The sequence below is a fragment of the Eumetopias jubatus genome, unplaced genomic scaffold, assembly GCF_037043125.1.
Source record: "Eumetopias jubatus isolate StellerSeaLion01/CBP00866 unplaced genomic scaffold, mEumJub1_p1.0 scaffold_5, whole genome shotgun sequence".
NCBI classification, from domain to species: domain Eukaryota; kingdom Metazoa; phylum Chordata; class Mammalia; order Carnivora; family Otariidae; genus Eumetopias; species Eumetopias jubatus.
In genome coordinates this window covers 58418414-58433624 of record NW_028274811.1, presented here as the reverse complement: position 1 = coordinate 58433624, position 15211 = coordinate 58418414, and positions in this window count along the sequence as shown.

Genomic DNA, 15211 nt, shown 5'->3' with positions numbered 1-15211 from the left:
CTCACTTGGAGTGAACTAGTTACCCATGGGAGGATAATTACCTTCTCCAAAGAGCCGGGCTACCAAGTAGTGTCTTCACAAAGATAATTTAGTAAATGATGCCCTGGTATCTTGGAAGAGTTAATATGCCACTCTTAGAAACTCCAGTGACAGGATTGTTTCCCACAATAGAGGGAGGAGCACACGCTTGCCAGGAAACCTGCTATCTTAGATTTCCCCGTTGGAAGACTTAAGAGCTTCATTTTCATTTTAAGCCTAGTGGCTTCTCCGAGAACTGGTTGTATGCCATGAGACATTACAGATTTGAAGAATTATGATGAGAATTTTCTTAGGCATACTAACTCCATAGCAGGACCTCAAGGGTTGCTTCGGGTACCCTGGATTAGGAGATTGCTCCTTCTCCAGGAGATGGGTTTTGTTTTTGTTTCCCTTTCAGTTGTAGAAGAACAATCCTTGCCCCTATTCTACTGCAGTTGAGGACCATGAAGATAGGCAACATCGTTTGGAAATCATAGTTGTAGTCCATGATCAGCTATCATTGAACTATGATCTCAGTTGTTTCTTAGCAGCTATAAGCTTCTGTTTCCTCATCTATTACCTGAGGTCCTTTCCCATTGCTAACCATATCTAATAATGCTGTTAAGTCTGTATGGGTGACCAGTGTGGGGATGTCAGTTTAAAAATACTTGTTAATCAGAGGCCTGGGCAGGTCTTTGTCTAGTCTTTCTTTTAAAGGTATTGTTCTTTTATTTGGGAGGAAGGATCTGATTTTGAGTCAAGTCAGCATTGTGATAAGGGGGTGAAAAGGGGAGCACATGACATCAGTGCCTGCTGAGAGTTGCTGCCACTGGTAACATCCCTAACCTCCTTGTAATAGGACCCAGGCAAGGGGTTGGGACTGCACTGGGATTATTTTCCAGGATAGGAAAGGAAGATTGGAATATGCCAGAATTTAACTCTCCATAGAAACATGGCTGTGCTAAGAAATCCTCATCCCTGTCCTTAAATGATTAGTGCCATTAGGTTTTTATATCATTCAGTAAAGTATGGTTAGTCCATGGATTCAACTGAAAAGGAGAAATTAGAAAGAAAATAGACAACCTAGTCACATTCTCCTATAAGAAGCACTCAGTAAATTTTGGTTGGATTGACTGGGTTTGTATAGTACTAGTTCCTTGTATAAAGTTCTCAACGCACCTGGACAACTACTTAGAAGCTAGTATGTGGCAGTGGCACTGTATTTATTCACTTGCCAAGGCAGTGCTAGGTGTTTCTGACCACACGGGAGAATGAAAAGAATGGGCAGCCTAGTGGCTGTTCAGGTGAGTGCATGGACGTAGGCCAGGAAGTATCTCTGCTCATACCTCTTTTTATGTATGGATGAAGGCAGATAGTTCAAGTCCAGGGGAAACTAGTGAAGTGTGTGAAGTTTTTTAGGAGGCTTCGGCTTTCTTCTCTCCCCTGACATTTTTAGTCAGGACCTTCTCTTTCAAATCTTTTTCCCCATTCAAAACAGGAAATTAACAGTTATCATTTGCATTTTGACTGAATAAATTTAAAGCAGTATGCTAACTCATCCATTTCAAACCCTTTTAGTGTAGAAGGAATGTCTTTATCTTAATTAAAAAATTAACCATTAGGAAGCAAATAAGAATGATGTTGGAGATAGAGTGTTTGCACAGGGGCATTCTTCAGTTTAAGGAAATTATACCACACCTGAGATACCCCCAGATAAATCTACTTTAGTTGTTTAGGGGTGCTCCAGAAGTTGGAGAAAAAGGAGTGAAGAAAAATATTCTTGGTGTGGAAGGTAGAACATGGGTGTACTTTATTATTCTTCAAATGGTATATATATTCTTTTGTTTGTTGGACATTTTCACAATAAGAAAAAACAACAAAGTATCAGTTGAAATTTCCTCCCTGCCACAGTGTCCTATCTTCAGACATCAGCTTTTCTAGAGTAATCAAGATTTTACAGATTTCCTTAGAGACTGATTGTCTAAAAACTTCTGAGGCTACAGAGGCACCTTCTACATTGTTGGCTTCTCCTAGGTGACACCCTGGGCTCCACAGTTACTTGGGCCTTTTATCTGTCTCCTAGCTTTAAAGTAGTCTTCCCCACACACTGCTCCCCTAACAAACAAACAAACAAACAAACAAAAAACAAACAAAACCCCAAACACCTCTTTTTCTTCCCTATCTTTTTTCCTCTGCTTTGAAATTCCCAGAGTCCATTTTTATTATGTAATATACTGCTCTGAGCTTCCTTCTTCCTTCCCTGTGGTGATCCTGTTCTTCCTGCTAGGCAGGCAGTCCTCATCCTCCTGGCCCCAAACTTCTGCTGCCTCAGGGACACCTGGAGCTGGGGTCAGGGCTGAGGACAATGAAGACCTGGGGCCTGTTGTCCATGCATCCCTCAGTAATTGTGGTGAGGGGGAGAGGGAAAATGGAGGCTTAATTGGGTATAACACAGGAAAGTCTGACCTGGAGCATAGGGAGAGGTTGAGACAATGAAATCTGAATTTTGGGAGAATGACATCTGGGACTTTGTCTCTTGTGTGTATTGATGATTAGTTTAACTGTTTCCTGGCCTGAATGCATGGCATCTGACACTTCCTGAATGGTAAAAAATAATCGTTGAATAAATGATACTGAGGTGGTAATAAGGTGAAAATACAAAATTGACTTTGATTTTAGGTACTGGAAAAGCAAAAGAGGAGTCAAATGATTTGCAGTGTAAAAGTAAAAAAAAAAAATTATTTTGATGTGAGTTGCTTATCTAATTATCATGAACCACTGAAGCAATTATATATAAAATCAAATACTTTAAAATGAAATTTGAGGGTTTTTTTGGTAATGGTAGTAAGTTCTACTAGACGTTATGTCAGTTAAAGGGCTGATATACAAAATCTATAAAGAGCTTACCAAACTCAACACCCACAAAACAAAAAAGCCAGTCAAGAAATGCGCAGAAGACATGAACAGACATTTCTCCAAAGAAGGCATACAGATGGCTAATAGGCACATGAAAAGATGCTCAGCATCACTCATCATCAGGGAAATACAAATGAAAACCACAATGAGATACTCACACCAGTTGGCATGGCTAAAATGAACAACCTAGGAAACAACAGATGTTGACAAGCATGCACAGAAATGGGAACCCTATTGTACTGTTGGTGGGAATGCAAACTGGTGTAGCCACTCTGGAGAACAGTATGGAGGTTCCTCAAAGAGTTGAAAATAGAACTACCTTATGACCCAGCAATTGCACTACTAGGTATTTATCCAAAGGATACAAACATAGTGAATCGAAGGGGCAATGCACCCCAATGTTTATAACAGCAATGTCCACAGTAGTCAAACTATGGAAAGAGCCCAGATGTCCATCGACTGGTGAATGGATAAAGAAGATGTGGTATGTAGATATACAGTGGAATATAAGCCATCAAAAAGAATGAAATCTTGCCATCTGCAATGACATGGATGGAACTAGAGTGTATTATGCTAAGCAAGCTAAGTCTGTCAGAGAAAGATAAATACCCTATGATTTCACTCATATGTGGAATTTAAGAAACAAAACAGATGAACATAGGGGAAGGGAAAGAAAAATAAGGTGAAAAAGAGAGAGAGGCAAACCATAAGAGCCTCTTAATTCTAGGGAACAAACTGAGGGTTGCTGGAGGGGCGGTGGGTAGGGGATGGGATAATTGGGTGATGGGTATTAAGGAGGGCACTTGATATAATGAGCACTGGGTGTTATATGCAACTGATGAATCACAAAATTCTTCCCCTGAAACTAATACTACAGTACATGTTAACTAATTTGAATTTAAATTAAAAAAAAACTTATTGAAACAAAATTCTACTAGATCTTAGGTAGGGTGTATTAAGGTAGGAAGGAAGGTCACTGGTCATCTAATCTTATTGCTGGTCAAATCCTTCACACAAATTCTAGACCAGATGGTTATTTAGCATCAGTTTAGACATCTTCAAGAGATAGGAAACCCAGTATCTGATAAGGTATTTCGTTTCTTCAAATACATTCTTATATTACACTGAAACCATCCCTCCTCTGTCTTATCCTTGATGTCCCAGAAAACAAGTCTGCAACCATTATTATTACTTGACAGGTCTTCCCATGTGTAAAGACAGCTTTCCTATTCTCCTTCCTTTCCTAAAATCTTTGAAAAGATAGGGGGCTAGGGTCAGAGGTGCCCAAGTTATCAAAAAACACGTTTACTGGGGCGCCTGGGTGGTGTAGTTAGTTGAGCCTCCACCTCTTGATTTCAGCTCAGGTCGTGATTTGGGGGTCGTGAGATAGAGCCCTGCGTCAGGGTCCAAGCTCAGTGCGGAGTCTGCTTAAGATTCTGTCTCTCCCTTTGCCCCTACCACTCGTTCTTTCTCTCTCTCTCTCTCTGAAATAAATCTTAAAAAAAAAAAACATGTTTAGGGGTGCCTGTGCGGCTTAGTTGGTTGAGTGTCTGCCTTTGGCTCAGGTCATGATCCCAGGGTCCTGGGATCGAGCCCCACACTGGGCTCCTTGCTCAGTAAGGAGCCTGCTTCTCCCTCTCCCACTCCCCCTGCTTGTGTTCCTGCTCTCGCTGTGTCTCTCTCTGTCAAATAAATAAAATCTTTAAACAAAACAAAAAACATGTTTAGTTGTCTTTATTAAATAGAAGACAGATTTTATCTGTAAGGAGAATGGGGGGCCTTTTTTTTTTTTTTTTTTACTATCCCAGACATTTTTTGGGTGTCAATTTTTTTTAAATCTGTATTTCTCAGTCTTAAGGGATGGGCTTTAAGAATCTCATTTTGAAGTTTGAGAACCACTGTTTCATTCATTGAAGCTGTCCAGATGAATTAAGTGTAATAGATGCTAATCTCAGGAATGGGTCTCCCCTAAAAAGCATGTTGAGCCTTTCTGACCTCTCTGCTAACAGACTTGGAACAGTCTTAAGTCTTTTATTGACTGAATATTAGCATCAACTCCCATTAGCTCTCATTTACAAGCTTTCTTTCCCCATTTTCTTAGTCATAGATTTCTCAATTTTAGTTACACTTTCCCCCCATAGCACACGAGTTGAGTTCCTTTTCAGTCTCCTTATCCTCAGCCCTCTAGGTTACTGCTGATGGAGGATGGTCATCTGCTCTCAACATTCAAGTTTTCTGAGATTATTTCTATGCTCTTCAACCTTACATTATATTTCTAACTTTTCTAACTTGTGTACAAACAATGCAACTCAACATGAATGAAATCCACTTTTAATTCCTTCCTCCATGTGATGATTTTTCTTTGGTTTATCATCCCTTCTAATCCTCATACATGTACCTATTTAAATTTTTAATATTTGTGACATATATATGCATATATAGTTTATATATATAGTTATGTGTGTGTGTGTGTGTGTGTGTGTGTGTGTATGTATATTTGTTTTTTAGAGAGAGAGAGCTCCTGAGCTGGGGAGGGGGGCAGAGGGAGGGAGAATCTCAAGCGGGCTCCATGCCCCGTATAGAGCCCAATGCGGAGCGTGATCTCACAACTCTGAGATCATGACCTGGGCTGAAATCAAGAGTTGGACACTTAACCAACAGCCACCCAGGTGCTCCCCAAAAATAGCTGATATTTTGTATTGTTTCTGTATATTTTCCATATTGGGGTATGTCTTCATATGTATAGTTTTAATGACTATAGCATATATAGTTTATATCCTTTTCTGATAATAGTGTTAACTGTTGTAAATATTGTTAAATATAAACATATTTATTTATTCATTCAAAATATATTTTGATTCCATAGCTCCATCATTCAGTTAAGTATTAAGATTTGATGTATGAGCATGTGTGTGTGTAGGTGAAAGAGAGAGAGACAGAGAGAATGAGATCTCTGTGAAAACAAAACGAAGTCACTTACAGCTACACCATCCAGTATGGCAACCATTAGCTACATGTGGCTCTTTAAGTTAAATAAAATTAAAAGGTCAGTTCCTCAGTCACAGTAGCCACATTTTTTTAAAAGATTTTATTTATTTATTTGACAGAGAGATAGCAAGAGCAGGAACACAAGCAGGGGAAGTGGGAGAGGGAGAAGCAGGCTTCCCGCTGAGCAGGGGGCCCGATGTGGGGCTCGATCCCAGGACCCCGGGATCATGATCCGAGCCGAAGGCAGCTGCCTAACCGACTGAGCCATCCAGGCGCCCCCAGTAGCCACATTTTAAGTGCTCAAAACCCACATGTGATTAATGGCTACTATGTTGGTTGTTAATATAGAAAGTTTTATTGGGCGGTGCTAACTTGTAGCATTCTAGGCTAGGGAGATAGAGAATCTGGTTGCTCCGCTTCTTGCTGAATTCCATGGGACTGTGCTCTGTGCTGTAGCTGTGGAATTGAACAATAGAAGTGGATAAGGGGTACCCCCGCCAGGGTCTTTGCAGAAATGCATGTAAGAACTTACCTAGCCATGGGGTTTGAGTCTAGGTTCCAAAGTAAAATTTTAAAAAATGAGGTTAAGCGGAAATGAGGAAGGTGATTTTAACTACCAAGGGTATGAAATGGGAGGGATGTGCAGTTTGGGTCTACTCTTTCTGTTCTTGCTATATTTCACTACTTGAATCCACCATTTCAATGATTATCTTTGTCAGTGGTAACTGAAGAATGCTTTTTTATATAAGGTTTTAGATTGGCTCTGTAGGTAAATTTGGGGCTGTACCTTGGCCGTTTAGAGTGGGTATATGAGAGATGTGGTGAGGAGTAAAGGAGAGCAACTATGATTTGAGACAGATGCATGTGTGTACACACACATACACATTAAGCTTCTCCTCCAGCCATGTCATCGTTGTTTCAGAAAAACAACTGTCTTACCACTTATAGCTTGTCTGGTGGCTGATCTGAAATTAGCCTTACTTTCTCCCCAGAGCATCTTCAGTTCCCTGAAGATCTCAAAAATGGTTATGCATCAAAACCCTGTGGACCTGGTCAGATGTGCTGTTACATTAATTATAATGCAGATCAGGGTTGTGAATTCTGTATGCAGATGTGTATAGAAAGCCTGCAGATGTGCATAAAGGAAAAGCTGTCGAAAAGGCTTGAATACATTACACTGGTGCCAGGCATATTTAGCACAGGCTAGTTACTGAGAATGCTGATGGATTTATTTCATGATGTAGGCAGTGTCAAGTATATTAAGAGAGAGATTCAACTGAGCTAGTAGGGGAAAAATATGTATGTATTATTTCCTCCTGATACCCCTCCCCCTCCAAAGCCCCCAAACAAATACAGTGGGCTTATAAAAAATTTTGAAGTTTCAAATTGTGACTTAAAAGTAACCAATGAATGTTTTTATGGGGACTTAAAATAATTCTAGAAATGGAAACTTACTTAAAAATGATAACCTGGTATCTTTGTTGTTGGCAATATTGGGGAATCACAAACTCATCATAGATTTGGTTTGTAACAGTGACTGTGAGAGGGTATTATTGTAGCCATTAATTTTTAAGATTATAAAAAATTCCAAACATCTACAAATACAGAGAAAATAGTACGATGAACTCTTCTGTATAAATTACCCATATCTAATAGTTTTTAAGATTTTGATTCATTCTTTTTTCCATCTTTTTTCTCTGTTTTAGTCTATAAAAGCATATCTCAGACATTGTACATATTTCAATATGCATCTCTAGAAGCATGAATAAACATTCTCTTCATAGCCCCCAACAATCAGATTTTTTTTTGTTGGTATCATCTAGTCCAAAAATCAAATTTCTTTGACTATTTCAAAATGTCTTTTTAGAGTTCGTTAGAATCAGGTCCAAACAAGTGCCATACATTAAATTTGTCTCTTAAGACTTTTTAAGAACAATTCAGTAATATTTAGTAAACTTAAAGAGTTGGGTAATCATCATCATCATCATCATCCAGTTTTTTAGCATTTCCACACTCCCCAGAATTTTTTCAAGCCCATTTGCAGTCAATCCTTGCTCCCACCTGTGGCCCGTGGAAACCACTCATCTGCTTTCTTTTTGTATAAATTTTCCTTTCCTGGACATTTCATATCTTAAGTCTTTTAAAATCTGTGGTAGTGTCCTCCTCCCTTCCTTCTTCCCTCCACCATCCTCTTACTGTTCTGTAGAACGCCTTGCGTTCTGGATCTGTCTGCTTGCTTCTTTCTGGAGTCACCTTCTTTGTTCCTTTATTCCTTTTGTCTTCCATATTTCTTGTAAATAGAATTTAACTCCAGAGCAGCGTTATCCAGTAGAACTTCTGCAAGTGATGGAAATGGTCTGTATCTGCACTGTTGTTCTGTATATGCACTGTCTAATGGTTACATGTGGCTTTTGAGTACTTGTGATTAAGAAACTGAATTTTTAGGGGCACCTGGGTGGCTCAGTTGGTTAAGCGTCTGCCTTCGGCTCAGGTCATGATCCCGGGGTCCTGGGATCGAGCCCCTCGTCGGGCTCCCTGCTCAGCTCACTCATGATCTCTGTCACTATCTCTGTCTGTCTCTCTCAAATAAATAAAATCTTTAAAAAAAAACTGAATTTTTAGTTTTTAACTTTACTTTAAAAATTTTTTTTAAAGATTTTATTTATTTATCTGAGAGAGAGAGTGAGAGAGAGCGAGCCTGAGAGGGGGGAGGGTCCGAGGGAGAAGCAGACTCCCTGCTGAGCAGGGAGCCCAACGCGGGGTCCCGGGACTCCAGGATCATGACCTGAGCCGAAGGCAGTCGCTCAACCAACTGAGCCACCCAGGCGTCCCTTTACTTTTTAAATTTAAGTAGCTAACTACATGTGGCTAGTGGTTATCGTATTAGTGCAGCTCTGGAGGCTTAATCAGATTTAGGTCTGACATTTTCAGGCATGAATATTTCATAGGTTGTGCTATATGCTTCATATTGGATCATATCAGGACAAACACAATGTTTGCTTGTCTTAATTTCAGTGATGCTGTGATTGGCCACAGCGTTCAAGTTGTGACAGCCTGGTCTCCATTGTATAGTTTCCTATCACCATTTTAGTTAATGGTTTCATAAATTTGTGAATATTGTGTGAAGCATTTGTTTCACTAGGGCTTGCAAAATGGTGATTTTCTCATTCTGTCATTCCTTCCACATTTTTTAGCTAGAATTCTTTAGTAAAGAACTTTCCTTCACCAACTAGAGCTATTTGATTAACCTAAAATACATTTTGTACACAAAAGGCAAGATAAATGCTTAATTTTTTTACATTTTAAGTGTCAATCTTCAGAATAAGTAATGTATGCCCTAATTTCCAGTAGTGTTTAATGAAGAGATTTTTTTTAAAGTATCATTATGAACTTGGGTTTATATATTTGGTGTACTTTAATCAATTATGTTTGTATATTCTTCATGCTCAAAGTATCCCATCTTTGGCCATTTGGAGCTCTTTCTGTTGGCTCGTATATCCTTTTGATTAAAACCATAGAAATACTAATCATTAGGGAAATGCAAATCATAATCAGCTCATACCCATACTATCAAAAACCAAACCAAAACAGAAAAATAGCAAGTGTTGGCATGGATGTGGAAAAATTGGAACCCTTGTGCACTATTGGTGGTAAAGTAAAATGTTACAGTTGTTTTGGAAGACAGTAGAGTGGTTATTCAAAAAATAAAAATAGTATTGCTGTATGATCCAGCAATTCCTCTTCTGAATATATACCAAAAGGAATTGAAACAGGGACTTGAAGAGGTATTTGTATAACCATGTTCATAGTAACATTAGTTGTAATAGCCAGAATGTGGAAGCAGTCTAAATGTCCATAGATGGTTGAATAGATAAACAAAATGCTTTAAAAATGGAAGGAAATTCTGACACATGCTACCACCTGGATGAACCTTAAAGACATTATGTTAAGTGAAATAAGCCAGTCACAAAAGGACAAGTACTGTATGAATTTACTTATATGAGGTGCCTAAAGTAGTCAATTTCATAGACAGAAAGTAGTAGGGTGGTTTTCCAGGGCTTTGGGGAGAATGGGAGTTATTGTTCAATGGGTATTGAGTTTCAGTTTTACAAGATGAAAAGAGTTCTGTGGGGAGCCGGGGTTGATGGTTGTGCCACAATGTGAATGTAATTATAATCACTGAATTGTACACTTAAAAATGGTTAATATGGTAAATTTGTTATGTGAATTTTACCACAATTTTCTTTAAAAGTAGTTTCTTAAAGTTCCATATGGGCAAAAGCCTAATTGGTTATGCATTTAAGTGAGAATGAAAAGGAGTGGAATTGGAGATTGTAGATATAGGTAATTATTTGAAAACTTAATATATATATAAAACCAACAAAAAGTGTTTATATACTTGTTTGTTTATTTTTTACTAAGCTCTACACCCAACATGGGGCTTGAACTCACGACCCCAAGATCAAGAGTAACATACTCCACCAACTGAGCTAGCCAGATGCCCCCCTTTCTTTTTAGTAAGAACAAAAAGTATTTAATAACCTATTTATATGGCACTTAAAAACCAACCATTGTTATTTTTGTATATATGTGTATATTATTAAAGAAATTTTATACGTATGTATATTATTAAATAAATTTTCATCATTAAACCTATAGGGCAAATCCTTCCTCCCCTCCCCCCCCCCAGTACCCTGTGACACTTTAAACACATTTAGACCAAACTTACCTTGGGATATCAGATCTGGAAGAGTCATATAGAGCATCTAGTTTAATCTCATTTCTAAGAAAAGGACATGGGGCCACAAAGTTGTGTTTGTTCAAGATTGTGTAGTGGAGGGATGATATAGCTGGCAGAATACCTATTAAGTCTGATATTCTTAACACTGCACCATAGCTGCTTCTATTACTCCCCTTGAGAACTGGTTTTACCTCTTTGTTTCCTTATATCTTTCTGTGTTATCATCATTGCTCCAGCTACCAGGGGGTATATGGAGATAATAATCATTAATTCCTATTCTCTTTTCTTTTGTCTCATATCTAATAAATAAAGTCCTGTGGAAATTTTCTTTGTAGCATTTATCACACTCCCATTTTCTCACTTTTAGTAATGCTGTAATCAGCGGGATTAAGTGGTGACAGCCTTACCTTCATTGTTTGATTCACTATTAACTTTATAAAACATCCTTCCCTTGATGAATATTATCTACTCTTAATTCAGAGCCTTATTTCTTCTTGCTTGTCTTCTTGTGCTTTTTGGTTTTCTCTCCATGTGTATACTGCTTGGTTTTTCTTTGTATATATCTTTCTGATCCTTCTCCGGTTTTACTCAAAACGTTTTTCATAGCCTAGCAGATGTCTGTGACCTTACATTGTGTTATCAGCAAAGTATTTTTTCTTTAATTTGAATGCTTTTTTTTAAATTTATAGATATATTTATTTATTTGAGAGAGAGAGCACACATGTACACAGGAGGGGCAGAAGGAGAGAGGGTCTTAAGCAGACTCCATGCTGAGTGCGGAGCCCGCACCCCTTTGGGGCTCCATCTCACGACCCCGAGATCACGACCTGAGCCAAAACAAAGAGTTGGATGCTTAAGGGACTGCACCACCCAGGTGTCCCAGTTTGAATGCTTTTAGATATGGCATAGCTTCACCCCAACTTGCATGATTTTCTTTTGCTTTTATTTAGCTCACTTCACTCATTTGTACTTCTACTTGTCGTGTAGCCATTTTGAGTTTGCCATGCTTCTTGATATTTAGCATGGTCTTCAGTGCCCTGAATAATGTTAGCACTCTGTTTTCCCTGACGTTATTTCTTACTACTCCTCTGTAGGAAACCTTTATCCATTTTCTTATCTTTTTGTTCCTTTTCTTCTCTCTTACCCTTAACCAAATGCTTTGAAAATGGACTCATCTCACACTTATGACCTGTTTCTGGCATTCTGTGTGGAATTAATAGATGAATGACTTTTTCTGGCAGTCATTGGGCTCATAAAATCTTTGTCTTCAAGGAACTCAGACTGTGGGAGACTGGGAGAGACTGGTATGTAACAAGGTAATTTTAATAGCAAATTTAAGGGACGCCTGGGTGGCTTAGTGGGTTAAACATCTGCCTTCCGCTCAGGTCATGATCCCAGGGTCCTAAGATCGAGCCTCGTGTCAGGCTCCCTGCTCGGTGGGGAGTCTGCTTCTCCCTCCCACTCTCCCTCTGGGCCCTTGTCTCTCTCTCTGTCTCAAATAAATAAAACCTTAAAAAAACCAGTAAATTTAAAAAGGCAGTTGTAAAGAGTGATGAATTCTACTTAGGAGGGTAGGAATGGTAAATTTTGCCTGCGAGAGCCATATCTTCTAGCTTTCCCTGACTACTCCAAATCATTGACTTCTTTCCTTGTACTCTGACCATACCATTCCTTACCATGTATTTTTTAGTTGTCTATAGCTCTAGATTATGATCTCCTTGAGAACAGTGATCGTATTTGAATTTTATACTTTCGTATCCTCCCCTGCTCATAATTGGTAGTCAGATTTTTTTTGGAAAGTATATCAGTCCAGGTTTTGATGGCAAGAAAAGAGAACTGTCTTGATGTTGTAAGCAAAAAGGGTGTATTGTAAGGATAATGGGGGAATCACAGGAATGACAGGAAGCCAGAGGAGCAGGCTTAGAAAGTGGACAGGAACAAGAAGGGCCCCAGAGTGTAGGCAGCCATAACATCTGGCCAACTAGTTGCTTTCATCTCTGGATACTGCCTTCCTTACTGCATTCCTCCATAAATCAATCCTAATTGCACCTTTGACTTTGGGTCATTCTTCTAAACCTCAGAGTTCTAAGCAGCTCTGCCCTTTAGAGAGTAGAGAAAGGAATAACCTGTCTGTCCCCTTTCCCCCTCAGAATAGAGCATCTCACAAGACTGTATACAAAATAGATTCCCCCAAATAGGAAAAGGATTTGATGCTGGACAACTCCCATGCCAACATCTTCCCAGTCCCAGGGAAGTGAAAAACCAACAACAAATATCCATTACTAATAGATGTAAAATGTATGTAATCTTTGCCTTGGGCAATGTGGGGAGAAAGTGTGGTCGAGAAAGTTATGGTGAAGATCCTTGGGCATGTAGGGTAGGAAGACAGGGTCAGAGATGAAGGCTTTGAGAATAGACAATGGTAAGGAACAGACAGAGTGTGTGCTAACATCGGGAAAGCAGCAAAGTAGGGTGAGGATCCCAAGGACAGTCTCCATCGTTTGACTTTGGGCTGGTTCTAGTCCGCATATCTTTGGTGGCTCATCCAGGAAATGAAAGTTGGCTCATCCAGTTGGAGAGGCTAGATTTTTCAGCACATAATATAGGCAGATGCTTAAGAATTAAAACATAAAATGGTTAAAAAAAAAACAAAACATAAAAGGGTTTAGAGTAAAAAGCCTTCCTCCCACCTACCCCTGACCCCATACATCAAAATTCTCCTTCTTAACAGGTAGTCATTAGTTTCCTGAATGTGCTGGAGATTTTTAAAGTGTATCATAAATAAATGTGATTATATATTCCCCCCTGCTTTTGTAAACAAATGGTAACATTTTGTTTCACTGTTCTACGCAGTGCTTTTTTTCATATATTTTGAAGAACTTTCTTATTCTTTTCTTCATAGTATTTCATTGTATGGATATAAGTCATTTAAATCTCCTATCAGTGGACATTTAGGTCTTCTCTTATTACAATGAACCCTATAGTGAATAATCTTGAACATTTATCATTTCATGTGTCTGAGTATTTCCTTGGGGTAATTCCTCGAAGTAGAATTGCTGTGTCAAAGAGTTTTGCACTTTTAGTTTTATACATAATGCCATATTGTCCCCCACAAAAGTTTAACAACTTTCTGTTACAACAACAATTTATGAGAATTCTGGTCTCCCCATGACTGAGGATGATTTTTAAAGATTTAGCCTTGAGGTTTATGATTAGGAAAAGAGGCTGAAGAGGAGTTATTTTTTACTTTATTTCCTCTTTGAATCTTTGAAAGGAGACATCAGAGGAGAGATGAGCAATTGGGCAGTGAACTTGAGATGTGGGTAACAGCGAATATCTCCTTATTGGAGCAGCAGACACTTTCCCTCCTGAGTCCTCAAGTGCCAAACCCTTAGTTACATTGTATTAAAGGCTTTATAGATGTGTCTTCAGGCTACTTTTTTCCACTCTCCTAAACTGGCAATGTAAATGTTTCATTGATGAATATCATACACAGTTTCTCTGCTTTATTGATGTCCTTGCAATTCCTTCTGATGCGGTTTCAGTAAGATACTATAGCATTATTCCTCCCCTCCCCAGAACTCGGCAATTGGCTGATTCCCAGCAGTTGGAAAATAAAATGATTTCCAACTCTCAGACCCACTTTAGTTTAGTTTGCATCTCAGGTGATATGTCTTGGCAAAATTAAAATTCATTGAAGGATCAAGTTTTTACCCTAAAATTTTCTTTCTGATAATTTAAAAAAGTAGTCCGTAATACCATCCTATTCTTTGACCAGTTCCACACCTTCATTTTGTCCTTCAGGTTGAATTCTTTTGGTTTCAAAGGGAACATTTCCCCTAGCCAGCCTTATGAATTTCCAGAACTCCAGTGTTTTTAAGTTTCGCTTGAACCCCTTTTCTGACTCTGTCCTTCTTGAATTCACTCTTGCCTTGGATGGTGACTAGACACATACTAAGTCACCTCTTTTTTTCATAGGTGGTTAGATATACAGCTAGAGGAAAATTTATGTAGTAAAATTCACCCTGTTTAGAGATGTACAGTTAAGAGTTTTGACAAACATATGCAGTCATGTAACTCACACCACAATCAAAATATAGAATATTTACATCACCTCCAAAGTCCCCTCAAAGCCCCTTTGTGGTCATTCCACTTCCCCTACTCTCAATCGCTGATTTGTTTTTTATCCTAACGGGCTTTGTCTTTTTCAGAATTCCAAATAAATGGAATCATGTAGTATATAGCCTTTGCATTTGCATTCTTTCACTTAACATAAAGGTTTTGAGATTGAGCCATATTTGGCGTGTATCAGTGTTCTGTTTTTATTGCTAGGTAGTATTCCATTTGTATGGCTGTACCGAGGGCCATAATTTTAGTGTGTTATTGTCAAGAGTGATTTGAGTATATTGGTCTGGTTTGAGTACATAGATCAGTGATTTTGGTTCATTCATGGTCAAGCCCAGGTTACACTATGAAAGTTCAGTAGTGCACGCTGGCATAGGATTCTTAAATTTTTTTTAGGATTAGGCTATGTAGAAGATAGCATTT